Below are 15535 nucleotides of genomic sequence, written 5' to 3'. Positions count from 1 at the left end.
TGGATGTTAAGAGGGAGACATGACAAAGGGAAAAAGGAAAAGGGGTAAGAAATTAAAAGTAAAACATAAAATGAAAAGTAATTAAGCTGCAGGTTACATGAATTAAAAAATAACATTACTTGTTACAATGAAAAAAACAACCTGAATACTGAGCAACTCATTACAAAGTAAGGCATTACACCAACACTGCGTATTACTCCACATTTGTTGACTGTAGTCATGCAGGAATGTGGTCTTACCAGAGGTGGTGAAAGGATCGTCCTAGTGACATTAGTAATTAAATTCTACATACAAATGTGGCTTGCCTTAGCTGGTCTTTCTGCATTCCAGACTGCACAACAGAAACGACACATTTTCCCTGCAGGCTACTTTACATTCAGCTCAGTGTTTGTTGGAGGTGATTAAAGTAGCAATTATAATATAGAGAAGAGTATCTTTATGTGCTGCTTAAGATAAATTGTTTAACTGTCATGAAATTTATTGGTACACATTAAAATTATTTGACATATAATAAGGATAAGCAAGAACGCATTTTAAACAACCTATGAAGACTTGTGTAGTCAATATTACCTTTACTAGTGGATGGATAAAGTTGTGAATGCTAGTTTCCTGCTGTGGTTGGAGGTTCCTTATTTTGATGTGATTGGGAGACAGTGTTAGAATAGATAAACATGTAACTGTTTTTCTATGTATCATAATGTGTTCATCATAAACATGCACATGACCATCAGATTGTAAGCACAAAACATACTCACACACACCCGGACCCTCCAGGTGAGGAAAGCAGGTAACGCCTGTTTCCTGACGTCACACACACATACACACACCCCCCACACACCCACGTGATGCTAAAATAAAACCGCCAGCAGAAAGAAGGAAGTCAGACTCTCTTTCAGAGAGTCTCTTGGTGAGTGTTAGCTGACTGAGACTCTCCCTGCAGGTAAAAAGACCAACTACGGATTTCTGTGTCTTTCTTTATTTAACGGTGGAAGCAGCAGCATGAAGAAAATCTAACGGTTTTCAACTTCATGGTCTGTGGAGTACACAGTGAAGGGCGGATTTGGGTTTAGGTCTCAATAAAGACACGTGGTCTGTACGAGACAAAGCAAAGGCTGATTGTACGTCGGGAACAATGGGTAAGTCCTCCTCGAAATGCGAGGCCGCCGTATTAGAGGGCGATGTAAAATTTATGGAATGGCATAAACAAGGGTCAACTCAATATATAAAGAAATGGAAGAAAAAATATGGGTTTAAGGGAAAGCTGGTAGTGACAGAATGTGAAAACTTAGTAACACAGCTGCAACAAAAAGCAGCATTTTGCAAAAAGGCGCAGTTGAAACTGCAGTGTGCAAAGTTGTAGCTGTTACAAGCTAAATGCCGACAGGAACAGCGGAACGCAAAAACCACAGCGTTACAACCACCCACACACGTGCATGCAGCTGTAATAAAGGCAGATGAGGAAAATCACATTGTATGTAGATCCCAGCAAAACTATGGGGGGCCTGACCCTGCGGCACCCGGAGCCGCGCCATGTTTAGAGGGGGGAGGAGCTAACGGGGCAAAACAACATGAGACCCAAGCAAGGGAAGGCTTAACAGCTGTTTCTCCCGCAGCTTTTTCTCCCATTGCGAGCCGCACCAGAAATGGAGAACTTAACACACTGGCGCACATAGATGTGCATGCCACACCTAAGCCAGCAGGTTATCCCGTTTTATCAGAGTACGGGCATGAAAGGGATTGTTTCAATTGTGGAGGGCCCCCACCTGCACTGGAACCAGTGGCACAAACCTTCCCCATGCTCCAAGTCACGAACCCAAACATAGGGACAGCAAGCGCCCCTCAACCTCCTACTATTTTGGTTTAGCGACCTTGGACTGAAACTGAAATGCAAGAGGCCATTAAAGGCTTAACCCCACACAAAATTGACATAGAACAATGGGCGACAGATGTAAGGGGATTACAAACCTCGTTTAACCTGAATGGAGATGAAATGTTCCGTGTGTTCCGCAACCATTTTAAACACGAGTGGGGAAGAGTAAGGACACCTTCACAGGAAGGATGGGGCGACAGGAATCTTGTCTCTCTCATTTGATAAATAAATTTCCATAACAATTTTGGTGATTGTTGGTAGGATCCAGTGAGTTCTTCCACAAAGAAGTGACGAGTCTCTGGCCCAGCTGAAGAAAAAAAAATGCTTCAGTCCTCCTGCATTTGCAAATTACGGAGGAACTCGAATTTTCACCCTTTGCTGGACAGCTGCCTGGATTCAAGGACCCTGCCTTAGAGGCACGGCCGTAACACATATCGAGTGAGAAAGATTCCAAATAATTTAAAATGGGAAAAAGTTTGATTTAAAAGCTAAATCAAAAATTGCATCTGTCACTGTCAGAGCCGAATAGACATAGGGAGTCTGCTTAAAAGGGTAACACCCATCAGCGAATGGGTGGCACGCAGACTGGGTCACGTGTAAAAGAGGTTAAAGATAAACTGTGTTGTTTAACCTAAGGTGATTAGGCCTCCTTGAACGTGTCCTTTTTTCTCTGTTTTTTTACCTGTGAGAGACGTCTCACTAGGAAAAAATGGAGATGGGAATGCAGGAGTAGAAAATTAATAGTTAAAGAACTCGGCGGAGAGCGAGATCTTAGCGGAGTTTTGAGCGGCAGAACAGCTGATGCCCTAATTAATGGAGTGGCGGTTTTGGGGCCACCTCCATTTGTTGTTACTTGTGATACCTCATCTCTCTATGCCCTTTTTGCAGGCAAATTTATAAGCGCTGAAAATCTCTGACCCAGATCTGGACTCCTGCCCTCCGATCACACATCATCCGCACCAGAATGATCGTCGGTGCATCGAGATGACAGATGTTACAACTGCAGCCTGACGGGTCATTGGTGAACTGAATGTCCACAACTGGTGAAGGGAACGTGGACTAACCAGACTGTGTCACACTGATCGGAGAGGAGGACTTCGGACAAGTCAGATGAGGGCAAGTTGCTTGATCAGCAGAGAAGGGAAGTGAGATAACACCCACACACACACACACACCACGCACTCATTACTGGCATCTAACACACACACACACACACACACAGCACTAGCACAAACACCTGAACTACAAACGAAGAAGCAAATGATGGCCTTTTTAGGCCTGTGTAATTATTGCGGAGCATGGATCCCTAATTATGCCCAACTGACGCAACCATTGCTCTCCCTAATATACGACAACCCCATGACAGATGTCATACAATGGACAACAGATGCTGGAGAAGCTTTCACAAGAGTAAAAGAAGCACTGGTAACAGACCTGGTGCTGCCTCTTCCAAATTACAAAAAAGATTTTGTCCAGACTGTAGATTGCAAGGATGGGTTTATGACCTCAGCTCTGTTACAGTTTTTTGGAGATAAATTGAGGCCAATCTCTTATTACTCCAAACGCCTAGATGCAGTCTCACGAGCATTACCACATTGCGTGCAAGCAGTATGTGCAGCAGCGCTCGCTATTGAGGCCTCCAGAGAACTGGTGCTTTTCCACTCACTTACACTTGAGGTGCTGCTCTTACAGAGTAAAATGACATTCTTATCTCTTGCCAGACACTGGAGCTGCATAGCGCTCCTGTTATCGCAACCACACATAACTATAGAGCGCTGCACCACTCTAAACCCAGCCCCTCTGCTACCAACGCCACATGAGGGTGACCCTCATGACTGCAAAGTACTGGCGGAACAAAACAGCAAGCCCAGATTAGACTTGCAAGATGAACCACTGGCGAAAGGCCACGTTGTGTTTGTGGACGGCTCAAGCGGGAAAAATGATAAAGCAAAACAGAAACGGGCTACGCTATAGTCACCAATACCACCATAATCAAAGCGGAAAACTGCTGAACTGTTTAAAAAAAACAAACCTATTAACGGCCATAAAACTACCATCAGCCCTGGCCATTTGTAAATGCGCGGCACACAAAACAGGCACAGACTTGATAGTATTGGGAAACAGCTATGCTGACAAAGCAGCAAAGCTGGCCGCAAGTGGTAAATATGGCACCTCAGCAATTACACGACAATTGTGGAACGCTTGTGACCCGAAGTGCTCCATGAGATGCAGCAGCAAGCAAAATTGAAGTGGAACAACTTCCTAGGTCACTATTCAAAACAGCAGCCATATTGATACATGCTTTAACACATGTATCAACAGGGGGGGATAGTGAGTAAGACCAATAAGTATTGCTTAGTCGTAAAACCTAGGGGCACAGCTAAAAAAAAATCACTGTTCTTATCATCCGCAAGAGTGCAGGACTCATTGAAAGAATGAATGGTACAGTAAAAAATAGACTAAGGAAATGTATGGCAGAAACGGGAAGGCCCTGGGTAGAATGCATAGATTTAGTAAAAACATACATGCATGTGACCCCCAACAACACAGGGATAACCCCCTATGAGGCATTGTTTGGCTGACCTTTTAGACTCCTGGTGTACACAGAAGAACAACAAGCAGAGGAAGAGACAGACTTGAGTGATCGGATGAGAAAGTTGTTCCAAAGCAAAAATGTTGTTGATCCAAATAACTGCCGGAAGGCTCTTCTGCTTCTCCACAGGAACATCCGGTAGCAGTGGGAGACTGGGTCCTGGTCAGAGTGATTAAGAAGAAGTGCTGGAACCAACCCCGGTGGGATGGACTGTACAAAGTACCACTGACCACACCAACTGCAGTCAAAATAGCAGAGAGATCCACGTGGATCCACCTCAGCCAGTGCAAAAGGATTGAGCCAATCAACGCTGAGTAGGGGGCGGAAGTCGGGGTACAAAGGGGGGGGTGAGCCCTAGGCCACCTTCGTCTCAAACCCGTGAAGAAAACAACTGAATCCCCCACTAAATAGGGATGGCTCATTCAAGTGCAATGACCACGTGGAACTGGATCTGCACCCTGGGCGCACTGATGACCATCGCGACTGCAACACAAGAGTTGAGCGCCTTGCGTGCAATGGTGATGCAGAATAGAGTGGTTTTGGACTTGCTGGCCGCCCCGCAAGGAGCCTGCAGCAGTTTCTATCAGTGTACCCTTGTGCAAGGTGGGCAGGAGGGTGAAACAGAAGACCAAATATGAAACCCCCATTGAAAATGGGAGACCAAGTGATGGGGGTGGATGTAACCTGGTTTTCAAACTAATGTTTAATTTTTGCAAATGTATGTAGGTGTTTCCCCATGTGAGACTGACTAGCAGTGGCTGCTGTGAGCGGCGGGCCGTTGAGGAATTTTCCTGTCTTGAAAGAATAGAGTGTGACTTTGGGTCAAAAGAAGGATAGACAGCCGCACGACAGGTTTTTCGCCTCAACCTCATTCATGGTAGTATGTGCTATGTTCATGATAAACAGGGAGGAAATGTTAGAATAGATAAACGTTTAACTGTTTTTCTATGTATCACAATGTGTTCATCATAAACATGCACATGACCATCAGATTGTAAGCACAAAACATACTCACACACACCCGGACCCTCCAGGTGAGGAAAGCAGGTAACGCCTGTTTCCTGACGTCACACACACATACACACACCCCCCACACACCCACGTGATGCTAAAATAAAAGCACCGGCAGGAAGAAGGAAGTCAGACTCTCTTTCAGAGTCACGTGAGTGTTAGCTGACTGAGACTCTCCCTGCAGGTAAAAAGACCAACTACGGGTTTCTGTGTCTTTCTTTATTTAACGGTGGTCCGAACCTAACAGACAGTTTGATACAGACACAGAGGCTAAACATGGTCAAAATCTAGGTGAATAATCCATGCAAGCATACTGCCACTGGGAAAAAAACAAAACAAAAAACTTGACATTTTTTTCTGTGGAAAAATGGTTATTTCTTACCTTGTTATCCCACACTGTCTTTAACTGTGCTTCCTAGATCAAGCAGAATTGGAAAATTATGTTTTCTACAATCCATTATGCTTTGTTGGAAAAAAAAGTGATTAAAAAAAATGTCTTACTAGACTGACAACACTGTCACACATTTACTCTAAAAACGATCTCTGATTGCTCAGCAATGCTTGTGTCTGTGTCAGTAGGAGTCTCAGGCTTAGTCACATGAAACAAAGGGTAAGAGACAAAGAGCTCTAGATGAATTCATTTGATGAAGGGAAAACATTCACCGTAAAATGTCGACTTGATTAAGGTTGACTTAGTATATTTTTTATTGTTTGCCTAACTTTAAAAAGACTTAACATTTTTTCGGTGGAAAAATGGTTATTTCTTACCTTGCTCAGAGTTGCGGCTGCAAGGTGGTTGGTGCCTGTCGTGGTGGTAATCCCCAAACCTGACCAGCTCTGTTATATGCTTTGTTCAAGCAATAAAGGCTGAAGCTTTAGTTTTATTCACCCCTCCCAAGTCCTGCATTTGGGGTCCTTTTCCTTGCCTACCACAGCAGAACATGACATGTTCCATTCTGACTTAATGTCCTCAGCTTCCCTCAAAATGCTGTCAAAGTTCTGCTGGAGGTGGTAGTTGAAGATCTCACAAACTGGGGCTTCGGCAGGTGTGTGGCAATCTTCTGGCATTCAGAACTTTATCCATCCACTTTAATCACCTCCAACAAACACTGAGCTGAATGTAAAATAGCCTGCAGGGAAAATGTGTCGCTTCTGTTGTGCAGTCTGGAATGCAGAAAGACCACCTAAGGCAAGCCACATTTGTATGTAGAATTTAATTACTAACGTCACAAGGAGGATCCTTTCACCACCTCTGGTAAGACCACATTCCTGCATGACTACAGTCAACAAATGTGGAGTAGTGAGCAGTGTTGGTGTAATGCCTTACTTTGTAATGAGTTGCTCAGTGTTCAGGTGTCGTGTCCTGGGTCCTTTATGACCCAGTGTTTTTGGTTATGCTTTGTTTTGTATTGTACTTTTCTGAGTTATGAATTAGGATTTTAGGTAATCATGGCTTTCTTTTTACTCATTTGTGTTTACTTTCTGTTTCCCTCATGTTTTTCCCATGGTCTGTGTTCAGGTGTTTGTGTGTTTGTGTTATCCCTCCGGTGTCACGTCTGTGTTATGTTTTGCTTTCCATGTCATTGTGCGTATGTATATTTTTTTCTCATGTTTAAGTCCCGTTTCATGTTTTGTTTTTAGTTTGACGCCCTGGTGTTTCCCTGTGTTTTGTATTTGGGTTTCTGTTTTGGTCATGTTTAGGTTCTGTGTGTGTGCCAGTTCCCTCTGTGTGTCAAGTCTGCGTATACTAGGTTTGGTTATTTCCTGTTTTTATTTTGACGGTCTCTTGTCCTGTGTGCTTGTGTTTAGTTTTGCTTCCCCTCGTCTCATCAGTGTATTATGTTCACCTGTGATCCCATCAGCTGCCCATTCCCGCATTATCCCTCTGTGTATATATTGCCTATGTTCTTGTTAGTTCTGTCAGGTTGTCGTCGATGCTTATGCGCGTGTTCTCTGTGTCAAGTCTAGTGAAGTTATGTCACATTTTGTTTTGAGTTAGAGTTTGTGCTGCTGGCTCCCGTCCAGTCAGGTCCTTGTTTCCTTCATTTAATAAAAGTTTAGTTCCAAGCCAAGTTTCTGCCTTTGGTATCCTGCTCTGAGGTCCTCATCCTGCCTGCCACACAGGGGTACATGGCATCAAGTTATTTTTTCATTGTAAACAGTAATGTCATTTTTTAAATTCATGTAACCTGCAGTTTAGTTACTTTTCATTTTGTTTTACTGTTAAATTCTTATCACTTTTCCTTTTTCCCTTTGTCATGTCTCCCTCTTAACATCCAACCACTGCAATATAAAGCATCTGATTTTGCTGATTCTATTTTGCTTGTGTTACACCCTGAGAAGGGGAAAGGAAATCAATAAATACACTCGAACGCAATGCTTCTCCTTCAGCAGCTTCATTGAGAATGAATATAATTATTTTGAAGTATACACACAGATACAAAACATCAATATGGAACACTATAACAAAAGTACACATCAGTCAGTTCTAGGACAATATCACAAAATGATCTCCCTTCATCTGTCTTCACAGGTAAATAATGATTTCAACCAAGGTACAGTATAATTTCCCCGTCCTCCCTTGCAGGTAAACCCAAATATGACATAAATGCCCAAGCAAATTATTAAACACAAATTTAAATCATCAAACTCCAAAGTATTGAAAATAACATTTATATACACACATCAACAGACATTTTTCCTTATTCCTATTCTCTCTACAATAGTTGTTCAGTACAAACAGAACTAACACGCACATGCATCGCCATCACCGTATGCACACATTCTGGCGGCGCAGTGCACTATGCTAGCGGCAGCGTAGAGCACTTAGCTCAGCTAGCTAGCCAACAGTATGCTACAAGAAATGCAAAAGAAATAACACTTCAAAACGTCTTGAACAGGTAGTGAGTCAGTCTACAGAGAGTCAAACAAAACTCGGCACATATCTCCACAGCTTAGGAGCACAAACACTCATCACATACCTGAGAAGGGGAAAGGAAATCAATAAATACACTCGAACGCGATGCTTCTCCTTCAGCAGCTTCATTGAGAATGAAGCACCGCGGCCGGAGTGCCCCCCTCCTGCAGTGCAAGGTATGACTAAAGGATCACATATCCCACACACTAACAAAAAGGCTCAACAAGTAGATCACCGATGGAAGAATGATAGGTTATATTCTTAACAATTCCCATGGAGATATTTACCTCAATTATGAACTTTGATTAATAATCAATAGAATAATAAAATCAACCTATCACACTTGCTCTCAGTAGATATTGCAGTGGCAAGACTACCATCTTTGGAACAATAGTTTGGGGATTGAATTGTCCAGGACATGCACCCCCCCCCCCCCCCCCCCCCCCCCTTATGTTACCAAAGGGAGACTAGAGGCAGCATGGTAGGAAGTTAGCCGACTATGAGAGTTGCAGCAAGGTGAGCTGAAGAGGTGCTTAAGAAGTACAACTGTGTGTGAAGAAAGTATCCCTCACACCATTACGCATTAAGCTTATACAATAACCAAAATGATTGACTACATGGGGTTACTGCATGTAATATCATAAATGTCAATGCTAAATAGACTGAGTATATTCTGCCTTATTAAACACACTACCATGTGATGGCAAGAACTCCCCAAGTAAGATAACAACTGTTACACACTATTAAAGTGTGAAAATAAAGAGAAAAAAAAATAAAAACAACTGAACAGGAAGAAGGGAAGAAAAAGAAGTGTTTTGCTTTAAGTAGATTTAACATTGCATGTCATGGATATTATTAATCTTGTGTCTTATGCTATAAGCAGTAATGACAAAATCAGAATGGAGGATAAGTTCTGACAGTCCCATTCAGCCTCCACCAGCCAAGAAGCTGCCGAGCCTGGCCTCATACTGGAGAAAATCCTGCTGAGATCCGTGACCAGCGAAGTCTCACCCCCTGTCGTGAAACGGCCGAGGGAGAGGGGAGACTCAGCAGGGCAGGTGTCCAGTCTGGACCTGGATCTTCCTAGAGCCTCTGGAAGCACAGAAGGAGTTATCTCGACAAGAACACGCTGTGGGCCGAGGACGCCGTCATTTGACATGACATGATGACATCACGCGGCTCCTGGGAGCTGCTTTCCCAGCCAGTGGGAGTTCTGAAGACAACAGATAGCCAGTGCCTCCTAACATTCGTGGCTCTGGGGGCACACTGAGAATAATGCTGGAAGCGTGGAGGGATCTGAGAGATCCTCCAGTTCAGGAGTGCTTCATGCAACCTGGTCTGTGAAACGAGTCAGCTAAAGGATAAAGCAGCGGAGCTCGACAGTAACACACACTTTTTAAAAACACACAAAGATGCACTGGTTTGTCCAATAACACATCTGATAAATTTATCCATCAGATGCATTAGCTTGGTTTCAATCTTATTTATCCAACAGGAGACAGTCTGTGTCTGTCAGGGGCACAATGTTGTCATACCTTGACTGTCCAGCAGGGGTTCCCCAGGGCTCTATTTTGGGACCAGTTCTGTTTTCTTTGTATATAAATGATTTGCCAAATGTGTGTCAAAGTGTCCACTTCCAAATGTACGCTGATGATGCTGTTATTTTTACACCTGCCAAAAGTCCACAGGAAGCATCTTCAATCCTCACATTAGCCTTGGAGAATATACAACACTGGCTCCTTCAGTCCTCCTTACTGCTGAATAAGAAAAAAACAGTTACAATGATGTTTACAAAAAAACCTATAAAACTGGAGCGGTCTAGTGTGTTCCTGGGGGGCGAAGAGCTTGATCTTGTGCAGGATTTCAGGTACCTTGGGGTCACACTGGATCCCACACTGTCTTTTAAAAAACATATAAAACTTACAGCAAGCATAATTAAATTTAATTTAAATAACTTCAAACAAATTAGACCATCAATGACAATTATTTCAGCTAAGGTTTTTCTACATTCAATGATATTATCACATATAGATTATTGCATTACATCTTGGTCACTCACTGGAGATACGTTCTTAAAACCAATAGAAATATTATTTAAAAAGGCTATAAAAATCCTTGATCAAAAGCCCTTATCATATCATCAGTGTAATATTTTGGAAAAATACAATATGCTCAATTTTGAAAATTTTATTAAATTTAAAAATAGCTGCTTGATCTATAAAGTTCTTCATGGACTAGCTCCAGTTCCACTTTCAACATACTGAGGGAATTAATTATTGCAGATTTAAGGAATGTAAGGCTTATTGGGGAGCACACTGTGTTTATCTTAAGAAGTTGGAGAGGTGCAGCAAGGAGTAGAGTAGAGGAGGAGTAGAGTGGGGGTCGCATAACTGAGCGAGCAGAGCTGGCCTGAGAGGTAAACATATATCCTTATATGGGTTTTATGGCCCCGAACCATAAAGAACGGGGGCGCGCACAGACAGTCAGATTGCAGGGCGCTTAGGGGAGACAACAGCATGAATGCGTTAAGGGAGAATTAATCTGCAATCTCCAAGCATGCTTGTGTTAAAATCTGCATTATTTTTGACCTTATGTAATATGTGTGGTGATTAATAAATTGTTAAAAATGAAACTGAAAGTCCGATCTCTACTCTTTCATTACGAACCCGGGAGGGGGAAAGACGGTGTAAGATTAATTCCCCAACAAATTGGGGGCTCGTCCGGGATGAAAGAGGGAGATATGACAGAATTGGATAGGTCTGTTTGACTCGGACGAACCGGGAAAATAACTGATCTGACCCCGCGCGCGAAATATGAAAAGGTAAGGCAGAAACCTGTTTTACCGAATGTCTGCTGATTGAGTATTGTAAAAAAGTGATCAGATTACGTTTAACTCCCGTGTTTCTAAATTTAAAAAGGACATTAATAATGCAGAATCCCGAGAAATATTGGGTTATTTAACGAATGGTTTTAGTATAGGAAAAAGTGAAATAAGGATTAGAAATAGTTTTGCCTAGCAAGTGGTCGAGGCCAGCCGCGATTAGACGTAATCGCGGTCCACGCGGTTGGACCGGTGGGAGACCAGGTGACATACCTGAAGAGGATTGAGGCTCTCTCGAATAAAAATTTCCAACTATAAGGGTGAAAGTCCCAGAAAAATTATTAAGATTCATTCTTAGTATATCAAAATGACTGAGCGTTTCAGAATGATGATTAAGAAAAATTTCTAAATATAAGGGTGAAAGTCCCAGAAAAATTATTAAGATTCATTCTTAGTATATCAAAATGACTGAGCATTTTAGAGTGATGATTAATAAAAATTTCTAAATATAAGGGTGAAAGTCCCAGAAAAAGTATTAAGATTCATTCTTAGTATATCAAAATGACTGAGCGTTTCAGAATGATGATTAAGAAAAATTTCTAAATATAAGGGTGAAAGTCCTAGAAAAATTATTAAGATTCATTCTTAGTATATCAAAATGACTGAGCGTTTCGGAATGATGATTAAGAAAAATTTCTAAATATAAGGGTGAAAGGCCCAGAAAAATTATTAAGATTCATTCTTAGTAGATCAAAATGACTGAGCGTTTTAGAGTGATGATTAATAAAAATTTCTAAATATAAGGGTTAGAGGCCCGGAAAAATTATTCACAATTATTCTCAGTATATCAAAATGACTGCGCGTTTCGGAATGATTGTTAATAAAAATTTCTAAACATATTAAAAATAAGGGTGGAAGGCCCGAGGTTTAATTGATAAAAGGACCTCAAGCATCATAAAAAAAAAGGGTGGAAGGCCCGAGGTTTAATTGATAAAAGGACCTCAAGCATCATAAAAAGTAAACCATTCGAGGGAAAATTGTTTGTTATAACATGTATTGGGAAGAGTGAATGCGCGCGATCGGGTATGAATGCTGGTGCACGAGCATGGAAACAACAGCAAGATCGCAGCGAAAGGGCGATCTTGGCCTGTTGAAAGACGTCTCGGGAGCCAGATGCGTTAAAAAAGAAAAAAGAAAAAAGGAGAAAACGTAGGAGAAGACGTCGAGAGTAAAATTTTTAATCGTGCAAAGAACAAAGGTGAACTAGAGGACTTGGGCGCGGTCAGCCGCTCAAAACAGGAAGTGAACTCTTCAACAGACAAAGCAAACTGATTCTCAGAGGCGGAAGTCTCTGAGGGTGGGTGCTGAAGGAGGAGTCACAAAGGGGACTCACACACACACACACACACACACACACACACACACTCATCCACAGACATATCCAGCACCGCTGGATGAGGACTCAGAGAAGCAGAGGAATATAAAATAAGCAGTAAAATAAAATAAAGTAAAAATAAAAATAGATAAATAAAATAAAATAGAATAAAATAAAATAAACAATATATAAAATAAACAAATAAATAAAATAATAAATAAAACTTACATTAGAGTAACTGAAATAAATTAAGGACAGAGAAGGAAAGTAGGATAACATGGAGAAAGAGTGGAAAACGGTCAATGAGCAAATTGAGGAATTGGCAACGGTGGTGAAAAACAGAAAGAGACCATAAGGGACAAAAAGAGGGTTGAAAAACGAGTGAGGGAACAGGTAGGTATACCCCTCAAAAACAGAAGGCGTCAGTGGTAGTGAGAGGCGCCCCATTGAAGGAGGTGATAAGTGACGAGCTGAACCGTCGCTGTGAGAGAGTAAAAGCAACATGTAGCCCAGAAGAGAAAGAGGGGCTCACGTTCTGGAAAAAAAGGACACGGAGGAAAACATATGAGGATGCTATGGAAAGTTGGAGAAAACTTTATGACATTTACACCTTTTGTATGTGCCTCGACCACCGAATGAAGAGAGAAACTGGAAAGAAAGATTCAAAAGAGATGGGGAATGGAACTCCAGAACCATCGGCACCACCAGTAGAGGATTTTGACAGCTCTCCTAAGGAAAAGGAGGAGAGAGATGGCAACTCAGGTATGTATCCCGTAATTAACATAACAGGAGGACAGATGGAACTCCATGGCATAGATCACCCACCACCTTATCAGGCATCGAAAAAACCGCGACTGGAACGAAAATGGACAGGAAAGGGGGGAGTCCAAGGTGAAAAGGAGATGGAAGATGACCAGTTCCTGTTTGGAGGAGCCCACTTAACAGAGGGAGAGTCTCCGATGGAGCGGAGACGGAGAAAGAAAGGTAAGAAAAAGGAAACAGAGAAACTAAAGGACCCAGAGAGGGAAAGGAGTAAAAAGCAAATCAACCGTCCAGTGGGACCTGAAGTAAAACGTTGCCCACACAAATGCCATTATTAGCTAGAATAAAAGGAGGTCCCCTGCAGCATAAATCCTTTCGTTTAGGTGACATTCAAACATTGGCAGATCAGCTACCTCCCCCACCTGAAGGAGGAGCTAAATTTTTACATCCGCTAGATCCCCTTACACCAGGCTACGTAGTCGCAGTGGGTGATTTCAGGGCTGTGGCAGCACAAGGGATGTCGAGAAGGGACCTTAAAGAGGTCCAAGAATTGGCCCAAATGGAGACTGACCCAGATGATACTCCCCTGCATCACAGAGGAGTTGTCTTGGGTGCACCTATGAGGGAAGTTTTCCCTAGCAATGTAGCTCTAGCCATTCCTAAACTCATGTGGGACTCATCTGAGGCCCCTAGAGTTTATCTGGATAAGGTTAAAGACACCTAGCTCCAAGAGACAGGTGTTCATCCTTATAAAGAAGGAGCGAACAAAGAGTGGTTCAGGAAGGCGGTACTGGAGGGAATGCCAGGGGAAATTAAGACACTGATGCAAAATAATCCTGATATACCAGGGTGTGAAGACACCAAATGGGAAAGACATTTAGTACATTACATGCAGCGACACAAAGACACAAAAGATGAAGAATCCAGTAAGGTGAAGGATTTACAGGCCCAGCTGTTGAAACTCCAACTCGGCAAAGCAAGACAAAAAGTGACTGAGTTAAAGAAAAACAGTAAAACAGATCACAAGAACAAATGGTGGTTCGCATGGCGAACCCAGAGGAACCTAAGTGGCCAGATTTGGGTCCGGATTCGGATCCTGCAGGTCATCAGTTACCATTCCCACAGAGGAACCCACAGCGTGGGTGGGGGGGTTCCGAGGGGGAGACTTTTGAGACCGTTTGGCGGACCAGGGGGACCACCTCGTACATTAGCCTGTTTTCTGTGTGGTCAGATGGATCACTGGGCCAAGAGCTGCCCTAGGAACAGACAAGGACCAGCAAGCCGTGGGAGAGCGTGTGGAAACCCTTCCCCAAACACATGGGCACCACCACAATGCCCAGGAGGGTGGACAGCGCCTAATACACAGGCCGCACCCGATCATCAGTTTGCACCAGGAGTGCAGTACCAGGCTTCAGGGGGCCAGTACCCCCTGTGGGAGGACACCTGGGGTTTGGATCCAGGACAGTATTGACACACCCCACAGGGAGGCCACGGAGAAGAGGGAACGGCATAACCACTTCTCCCAGTGATGGTGGCAGACAAGATGATGCCATTTTTGGTTGACACAGGAGCAACCCATTCCACAATAAGACAATTATATGGACTGACAATTACCATACCTGATGGGCAAATAAGGATGTGTGATTATCAGCTCTCCAGCTGGAAACACCAACTATTGATGCAACCCCTGGCCACACAGATACACACTGAAACCAGAAATGCCAACACAGACAGGCATATTGACTCTGTTTTGTAGGTGGGAACCTTGGATCGCTGGATTGGGACCATATGTCTCTCCGCCTGACCCTCCCCATGTCACGTTGTTTTATGACAGAGATGACACAGATTGGTATAAAGATGCTTTTGCCGAGCTGGAGGGTCAACAATGAGAGGTAGCAGTTTCTGATTTTTATGTGGCTCCGGAGGGAGTCGCAGCGGCGGTTATTCTCACCTCTGATCAGCAAAATTGGTATATGATGGCGGAGACATCTGTTCCACATGTCTCGCTAGCATTACATGCAAGGCACGCGGCCAAAGAATTAGGGCCCATGATGAAACGCGCAGGGGGCCTGACAGATTGGGTCCCGACACAGATTCCCGGACTCATGTACTCTCCAAGTACTAAAATGTATCAAATTTACGCACGGGCAAACAATCAGGCTAATTTGGAACACGTCACGCTCGAC

Source organism: Archocentrus centrarchus, unplaced genomic scaffold, assembly GCF_007364275.1.
Source record: "Archocentrus centrarchus isolate MPI-CPG fArcCen1 unplaced genomic scaffold, fArcCen1 scaffold_30_ctg1, whole genome shotgun sequence".
In the NCBI taxonomy this organism is placed as follows: domain Eukaryota; kingdom Metazoa; phylum Chordata; class Actinopteri; order Cichliformes; family Cichlidae; genus Archocentrus; species Archocentrus centrarchus.
This window is presented reverse-complemented; position numbering follows the sequence as displayed.